Raw genomic sequence first — 9,888 nt, 5'->3', positions numbered from 1 at the left:
CAAAAAGGGCAAGATCCCAAATGAGCACTTCACTTGCCATGAATGTGGGTAGGTTGGACACATGGGGCTAGAATGTTTAGTCTATCTCAAGAAGGTTGAATCAGAAAAGAGCACTCCTCGAGATTTTAAATAAAAAATAGTATACATCGTGTGGGAGGCTCCCGAGGAGGAAACTACATTAGGCGCATCAGATGAGGAGGGCAAAATTGTGCCTTATGGTCAAAACACAAGAAGATTGCAACTCTAGTGGACAAGATGATGCAAATGAGGTATATTCTGATACTTCATCTTCTACTAATGACTCTCCTACATATGATGGATTATATAATGCATTTGTTGAATTACATGAAGAACTTAAAAAGCTTGTTAGGATTAACATTGATAGAAAACGGGTAATCCTATTGCATAAACAACAAATCATTAAAATGCAAAAAGAGTTAGATGTGTTAAAACTTGAAAATGAAACCTTAGACCTAATATACTCTTGTAGGTCATGTAATTGCTCAAAACAGAATTTATGTCAACCTACTGTATGCGATACTTGTGAGACGTTACAAATTGAAAATTCAAGTTTAAAATAAAAACTTGCAAAGCTTACATACAATAGATTTAACCTTGACACTTTACTTCCTGAATCTATAAATCATGCTAACCACATGGTATTAGGTTATAAACCCCAAACTAGCAAGATAAGACCATATAGGAAACTTGTAGTCTATAATCGTAAAAAGTTACACACTCACATGCCTATTTGTTTCTATTGCGATATTTATGGCTATACTACTACTTCATGTTATATTAGAAAATATGGTGTGTCTGATGGTTCTTATATTTGGGTGAAGAGTGGACAAAATACCATAGTTACTAACAAAAAGGGACCCGATATCAATTGGGTACCTAAGCAAGTCAATTAATTTGTTTTGCAAGTATGCCTACGAACGCATGGACATCATTGGTACTTAGATAGTGGGTGTTCGAGGCATATGATAGGTGACAAATCGAAATTCCTAAATCTATCACTCAAAGAAAAAGGGTATGTAACTTATGGCGACAACAATCGAGAGAAAATACTTGGAGTTGGAACTATTGGTAATGCTTCTCAAGCTGTGATAGAGAACATGCTCTATGTGGAAGGCTTGGAGATTAGTGTAAATTCTGTATTTCTTGCCAATGTGGCATAAGTTGCATATTTTGAAAATGATTAGACAGCATACATTTTCATAGATTGCATTACAGTGAGGATGTGCATTTAGAAAACCTAGTGAGTGAAAGCATTTTGATTTAGGCTTAGAGATTAATATCATTGCATCTAGGCTCTAGTTTTCTATCCATCAAATTCTTGCATGTTATTCTTGATTTATTTGAGAGATTTGTGAGGAAAATATTTTTCTAAAAATAGTGTGAATCATTTTTGAAAAACCTAATGCATTGATATCATTTAGAATTAGGTTCTTGTGAATTTTATGCTTTATGTTTTAGATTGAGTTTTCAATTGTTGATTCCAAGTATTAAGTACTCCAGTCAACTCAATACATTCTGTTTGAACAAGGAAGTTGAACTCTTTGTGAATTGTTTCACTACGAGAGAGATCTTGGTGATCTTCTTAGAGGCTAAGAGGTCTTTGTTCGAGCAATACCAAGGATGGGGCCAATCGCGAAAGGATAGGAGATCCTAGTAGGCAATTTAGTTAGGTCAAACCTAGGTAATCAAGCTCATAGGGCTAAGTAAAGATCGACTTAATTTTTCTGATTTTGTAATTGGAAGTGTGTTTGTAAAACTCACAAATTGCAATGGTTGAAGAAAAATCTCCCGAGATTAGAATGGGAGGCCTGTATGTAGTTTATTGTGGACCACAAACGAACCAGGATAAAATTCCTTGCGCACCTCTTTTTAATCCCTAATGTCTTTACTTTTCGTCTTTACTTTTGTGATTAATTGTGTTAATATGAGTTTCATGCTATAATCTATTTACTGTCTTTCTATAATCTCATTAATCAATTAATTGTGTAAAGATTCGGTAATCGATAACATGTTATACAAGAAATCAAATAATCAAGTTGTGCGAGTGTTAGGATAATCGATTATCCACAAGCATAATCAGTTATATTTGAGCATTGTTTAATCGATTACGTCCAAGCATAATCGATTAACTGCAGTCTCTTTTAGTTTTGTGCAAATATAGGAAAAGTGAAACAATTGATCTGTGACACCTATTCACCCCCTTGAGATAGCATCCAAGCCATATCCACATATCAAATATAGGTTGGTTTCCTCCCTTGAAACTTTGCTAGACGAGTTTCTTGCAAAATTAGTGAATAGTAGGGGTCACCTCGATCTCTCCTATCACCATGGCCAGAGCCGATTTCAGATCTTCTTGTTCGGTTATTAGTGGTTTTAACTCTCTTTTATTTACCATCAGCCATTGTTCTGAGATTAGAAAGCTATAATCGATTATATAATCGATTTGGGGTGATTTTTTGTTAGGGTTTAGGATTATATAACTAGATTTTCGAATTTCTTGATGGTTGGGGGCTAATAGGTAGCTAACAAGACTTAAGGACAATTGTTTTGGATTACTATATTGAAGGAAAAGATCAATTTCACGACTGGGACAGAGAAAATGTAGGAATTGATATTTTAGGGTTTGAAAAACTTTCCCAAATGCACGTTGAATCTGTTATATTTTACTGTCGTTAATCTATTAAGGCTTATGTTAATCGATTAAGACTTGTTAAAATCTTGTGAAACTGAGCCCAATTAATCGATTAAAGGAATACTTAATCGATTGAAGATCGAGATTTTAAAAATTTTGAGCTACTAGAACTCAGTTTAATTGATTATCATACAGGGTAATCGATTAACATCAGTAAAATTTCAAATTTAAGTGTGTTTTTGAGATTAACAAGGTATGCTAAGACTCTTAACCTAAGAAACTATTCTAGAGAGAACTAGACACTTCTAACACTTAAACATGTAATCGTGAAGGCAATTTATTAAGCACAAAGGGAAACATGCATTTACATATAACATATAGATGAACACATTTATCATACGAAAGGCATAAAACACCATGAATCAAAATAGTTAAGATATTTTGCATCAAGAATTCCAAGTTCTCTCCTAAGAACAAAGAACAAGTCCCGTGGAAGGTGCTTGGTGAAAATATCAGCTAGTTATTTAGTGGTTTCAACAAATTCAAGTACGCAATCACCATTTTGAACATGATCACGCAAAAAATGATGCCTTATCTCTATATGCTTAGTTCTAGAATGCAAGATGAGATTCTTGGATAGTTTTATGGCGCTTGTATTGTCGCATTTAATCGGTATCTTTTCCAGAGAGATACCGAAATCCATAAGTTGTTGCTTCATCCAAAGGATTTGAGCGCAACACACACTACGATAATGTACGCGACGGTGGATAAAGCAACACAAACTTGCTTTTTGCTATGCCATGACACTAAGGAGTTGCCTAATAGGTGACAAGTTCCACTAGTGCTTTTCCGATCTAGTTTCCACCCAACGAAGTCAGAATTGGAATAACCTACCAAAGAAAGTGAGGCATCCCTAGTCCCATATTAAGGGTTCCCTTTAAATATCTCATGATACGTTTAACAGAAGTAAAGTTAGATTCCTTAGGCATACATTGATATCTAGCACATCTACAAACACTAAACATAATATTAGGGCGACTCGCAGTTAAATATAATAACGAGCCTATCATGACACAATATTTAGTTTCCTCTACCGCTTTCCATTTAGCATCATTGTCTAAATAGCATGAGGATGCCATAGGAGTGGATGCTTCTTTGCATTTTTTCAATTTCGAGTTTGCGTAGGAATTCTTTGCAGTATTTTGATCGGTGAACAAATATGCCACTATCCATTTGTTTGATTTGTAATCCCAGGAAGAAGGTAAGCTCTCCTATCATTGACATTTCAAATTCACTCTGCATCAAATTAGAAAACTCCTTGCAAAGGAGGTCATTAGTAGCTCCAAAGATAATAATATCAACATATATTTTAACTAGTAAAACATGATTATCTGATTTTTGGATAAAGAGTGTTGTGTTAACTTTGCCCCTAACGAACCCCTTTTCTAAGAGAAAAGTGCTCAGTCTATCATACCAAGCTCGAGGAGCTTGCTTTAGGCCATAAAGTTCCTTTTTAAGCTTATAGACGTGGTTCGGAAATTTATAATTTTCGAAGCCGAGCGGTTACTCAACATAAACCTCCTCTTGAATGAATCCATTCAAGAAGGCGCTCTTAACATCCATTTGGAACAACTTAAAATTCATAATTGATGCAAATGCCAATAACATCCTTATGGCCACCAGGCGTGCTTTGTTTCGTATTATTAAGCCATATTCATCAAGTTTATTTTTCCAGACCCATTTAGTGCCAATTATTGGATGGTCTTTTGGTTTGGGGACCAAGTCCCACACATTATTACTCTCAAACTGGTTTACCTATTCTTGAATAGCTATACCCTAGTAAACATCCTCAATAGCTTCATCTATGGTCTTAGGCTCTATTTGTAATATGAAAGCAACAACATTACAAAAGTTACCCAAAGAGATATTGGTTAACACTCTTGTACATATATCACCTAATACTTTATCGAGTGGATGGTCTTTCTTGGTTTTCCATGTCCTCGGCAAGTCATGATGGTCCTCATTGACTTCTTGATCATCCTTATCTTCTTTGTCCTTTTCCAATTCCTTAGAGTATGCTTCTTCCAAAGCACCCATAACATCATCAGACAAAACCTTTCACTTCTCTTTTGGAGAAATTCGTCAAAATGAATATGAATCGATTCTTCTACAATCATAGTGTATTTATTAAGAAATCTAAATGCTTTACTATGCATCGAATACCCTAAGAATATATCATCGTCAACCTTTGAATCGAATTTTCCTAAAGCTCGTTTTCCATTGTTTAAAATAAAACATTTGCATCCAAATGCATGAAGATGAGATATATTAGGTTTTTGGCCTCTTAATAACTCATAAGGATTTTTTAAAAATTTAGGCATAAGAAGTACTTGATTTATAAAGTAGCTAGTCATATGTACAACATCGGCCCAAAAGTAGTTAGGCACTTTGCTTTCATTAAGCATGGTCTTGGCCAGCTCCTCTAATACGCGATTTTTCCTCTCAACAACTCCATTTTGTTGAGGAGTTCTAAGAGTAGAATATTGGTGCAGGATACAATGTTTATCGCAAAACTCGTCGAACAAGTGGTTCTCAAAGGATTTGGATTTTCTTGGCAACTCTCTTAAAGGATTTAAATGCGTCACTTTTAGTAGAAAAGAATAGGGTCCATGTGAACCTAGAAAAATCATCTACGATTACTAAGGCGTAGTAGCTACCTCCAAAACTCATGATTTGCGATGGTCCAAACAGGTCCATATGGAGAATCTCCAAAGGCCTAGTAGCGGAGATTACATTTATAGTCGCAAATGAGTTCTTACTTGCTTACACTTTTGGCAAGTGTCGCAAGCTTCTTTAGACTTGAAATTAAGTTTAGGTAGACCAACAACTAAATCACGTGAAAACAACTTCTCTAAGTGTTTAATGTGTATATGTGCAACGTGCCTATGCCAAAGCCAAATGTCATTCTCCCTAGAGATAAAACATTTTGAGAACAATGTAGTGACATCCTCCAAATTAACCATGTATATGTTACTTATACAATGACCACCGAACTTAACATTATTAGATAAACTATAACGAACAATGCAATAATCAGAATCAAGGATACTTTGTTACCTTTATCGCACCATTGACTGATGCTTAACAAATCGATTAACGGGTTGTTAAAAATCAGTTTTTAGTTACGTCTTAATCGATTATATGGTGTCTTAATCGATTAACGTGCTAACAACATCAAATCAATTAGTAACTGAATTCTAGATAATTGATTACACTAACTACTTAATCGATTATACTGAGTTAAAAATATTTTTATTTGATGTAAGGAATGTATGGTAAACGACCTATATGATTTGCACATGCTTTACATAGCTTTTCAAAATATATTACCTTTAATGCATGAAACTATGTATATGTATGCATGAGTCTATTCATCATAAGATATCTAGATGATATGTCTCAATTTTAATTTTGTTCTATATTAGTTCTTGTGAGACTTTCCACCTAGGTTTACCTAACCTAGACTCAAACTAAGGCAAACATCTTAAGACTTCTAATTACAAGTAAATATAATAAAATCCTGAATCTGTAGATGCAACCAATTATTCTTTGGCTCGTTGTTTGTTGTACGATCTTCAAGATTTCTTGTATGTGTGTTTGCTTCACAAAAAACTCCAGTTAGCCGTAAATGTGCAGGTCTTGACTCTTTCCACTTTCAGATTTGTCCCTTAAAATAAAAATCAGATAACGTAGCCTTCACCTAGTTTAACGCTATGGTTGAAAACCAGTTTAACAAGAAAATAAAGATCATTCAACATTATGGAGGTGGAGAATATTAACCTGCTCAATAGATTGCCACATAATCATATATTTAGAATGTCTTGTCCCTACACCTCTCAATAAAATGGCAGGGCTGAAATAAAGCATAGGCATATTATTGAACTAGGGCTAACACCATTAACACAAGCCAAAATCCCCTTACAATACTCGTGGGAGGCGTACTCAACTATTGTCTACCTAGTCAATAGATTTCCATCATCAATAAATCTAAATAAAAGCCAATACTTCTTAATTTTCGAGAAAGAACCCAAATATGAGGACTTGAAACCATTTGGTTGTGCTTGCTACCTTTGTCTAAAACCATACAATCGACACAAGCTTCAAGTCCATACAATTAGGTTTGTATTCCTAGTTTACAATAATCCACACAAACAATACCAATGCAATAACTCTCGTGGGTGAATTTTGTCTCAAGGTATGTGATCTTCAATGAAAATCACTTTCCCTTCCATGATGGCTTCATTGGCACAAGAAATCCATTAAACAGACTAACATAAAATACATCTATTGGGCTTCCTACTTGCCCTACAAGTAACATTAAAAGCAACACAACTGAAACAAATAACAAAGTGGTGACCCATAAGGAAGAGAATCCAACTGACAATTTAGAAAACAATGATACAAGTGAAGGCCAACAAGCTCTCTATGAGTCCTTTGCTAATGATGATAACAACACATCAAGAGAAAATGAAGCAGATGATTCAATCTCAGCAGAACTAATGGAGAGCAACAATCAAACTACACCTAAGAACAATAAAAAAGTCATCAAGATAACACCAACACTTATTGGATTTCAACTAGAAGCAAAGCTGAGATTTACAAGCCTAAGCAACCCTACATAGGATTGACAGAGGCACATCAAAATGACAAAGAAACAGGGAATGTCAAAGAGGCATTAATCAAGCCAAAATGAAAAGAAGCCATGAATATAGAACTTAAGTCTCTGACGACTAATCAAACTTGGACATTGGTACCATTTGAAGGCCAAGAAAACATCATAGACTCAAAATGGATCTTCAAGATTAAATACAAAGTAGATGTCTCAATTGAAAGGAGGAAAGGCAAATGGGTTGCAAGATTGTTTCAACAAATCGTAGACATAAACTTTGATGAAACATTCAGCCCCGAGATCAAATCCAGCTCATTAAGAATCATCTTAGCCATTGCTATACACCTTAATTGTGAAGTCAAACAATTGGACATAAATAATGCATTACTAAAAGGAAGTCTCAAGGAAAAAATGTTTATATATCAACTTGGGGATTACATAGACTCCAACGCCATATATGATCTAAGGCAAACACCAAGAGCTTGGTTTGATAGCCTAAACAACACACTAATGAAATGAGTATTTCAAATCACCAAAAGTGACTCATCACTTTTTTACTCTTGGAGGTACAAATCATATCACATATCTTCTTATTTATATTGATAACATAATAGTAATATGTAACAACAAGTTCTTTGAGACATTCATCAAGCAACTTAATGTTGCTTTCTCACCGAAAGACCTACGACATATACTATGTTTTAGGTATCAAGGTTCACAAAAATGATAGTGGAATGTATCTGAAGCAAACAAAGTAGATAAGAGACATACTCAGGAAGTTCAACATGGAGAAAGTTTCAGTTTATCCAACAATAATGGTATTAGGTAGGCAATTCAATATTGAGAGGGAACCAATGTCCAATCCTATTTTACACAGATAAGCCATAGGTGCATTGCAATATCTGACTAATACAAGACCTGCCCTTGCCTTTTCTGTCAACAAACTCTGCCAATACACGAGTTCTTCTACCCTCGACCACTAGTTATGTGAACCTCTTGGGTAAAAGGCTCTTGAAACGATCTATCTTGGTTGGTGTATGGCCTAGGCTCACGGTTGAGTTAAGCCTTTGAGATATGTAGCAGAAATAACTTGTGTTTGGATAAAAGAAGATGAAAAAGATATGAGGTGAGGCGCCACAAACAATTCAGTTGTTTGATAAGCCAAGTGATGCTCGCCACAAGAACTTGGTTCTTGATAAGAACTTCTAATCTTGGTTCAGCCAAGAAGGTTTGGAGAATACTCTCACAAGGATATAATCCTCTTTGATTCACAAAGGAATACAATTTAGTTTTTGACTGAATGTGTTTATTCCATAACATAAAGCATTACATATATAGGCAAGCCTCTAAGGCTCCCTCGCAAGCCCCTAAGGCTCCCTTGGTTGGAATCATAAAGTGCATGCCTTGCATGCTTACATTGGATACTCTAAAAGCAATGAATCTAATCCTAATCTAGACTATATTGGAGTAGTAAAAGAAATGGCACATGTGCCTTATTACAATTGAAAATAAACTTAATGACTTGGCCAATTGAACTTCAATGCCACGGTTGGATAAGCATGGGATTCCCTTCCATATTAAGTGCATGGCTCATCATTAAGTGAAATGATTAAGAGACTTGAAGACTCCTTAATGCTCACGAGCAAGCCTTGATGAGCTTCGTAGGATTCTTCTAATTTTGGAACATGGAAAATGTTGGATTTATGCCTTGTTAATGCTCCTTGGTTCCACTTGATTTTGGCATAGGATTCCTTTGCCAAGGAATGAATTTCCCACGGCTAAGTGTTGCTGAAGAGTGCACTAATTAGCATAGGATTCCGTTGGGATGAGTTGGTAGGCTACCAACGGCTAGGTCATATGCATAAAGCACCTTTAATGCACCATTAAGGTCTCAAACGGCCATATGCAATTTCCACACGAGCAACTTTGCTCCAACGGCCTTAGAAATGACTTAGGATGCTTCAGAATGAATTATGCCCAGGTGGTTTTAGCTCCAACAGTCCAGACATAGCCTTTAAGCTCCATAAATGCTCCTTTAAGCCTCTCCACGGTCACCTTGAAGATTCCTTCAAGCAAACGCCTTCCAACGGCCATATTAGACTTTATTTACCTACCAAATAATATTAGACAAAGTTATAATAAGTTTGGTTCACGAAAATATTAAGTTGGTCCAAGCATTAAAGTGTCGGTTACACTTTTAGGCTTGTCTTAACTACTCACGAGTCAAATTTTATTCTGGTCAATTTTTATGGGCAGATTTATGACAAACATGCTTAAATTAATTAAACTAAGTGTTGGACAAAAGTTAGCCCACACATTTATTATAAAAAATTAAAATGACTCAATACTAATTAAATTGGCTAGGCCTAACTCGGTTAGGCTACGCCCAGTGCCTGATGCAGCATGCTAGGCGCATGCGCCTCGGCCAGATTTCCTGGCCAGGCCAGTTTGGCCCAGCGCCTAGTGCATCACTTAGTGCACCAAAGTCCCCAACCCGATCAGGGTTGTCTCGGTCAGGAATTGAGCCTGATGCGTCTGGCTCCGTGCCAGGGCCATTTTTGGCGCC

Source organism: Lupinus angustifolius, chromosome LG01 (assembly GCF_001865875.1).
Source record: "Lupinus angustifolius cultivar Tanjil chromosome LG01, LupAngTanjil_v1.0, whole genome shotgun sequence".
NCBI classification, from domain to species: Eukaryota; Viridiplantae; Streptophyta; class Magnoliopsida; order Fabales; family Fabaceae; genus Lupinus; species Lupinus angustifolius.
This window is presented reverse-complemented; position numbering follows the sequence as displayed.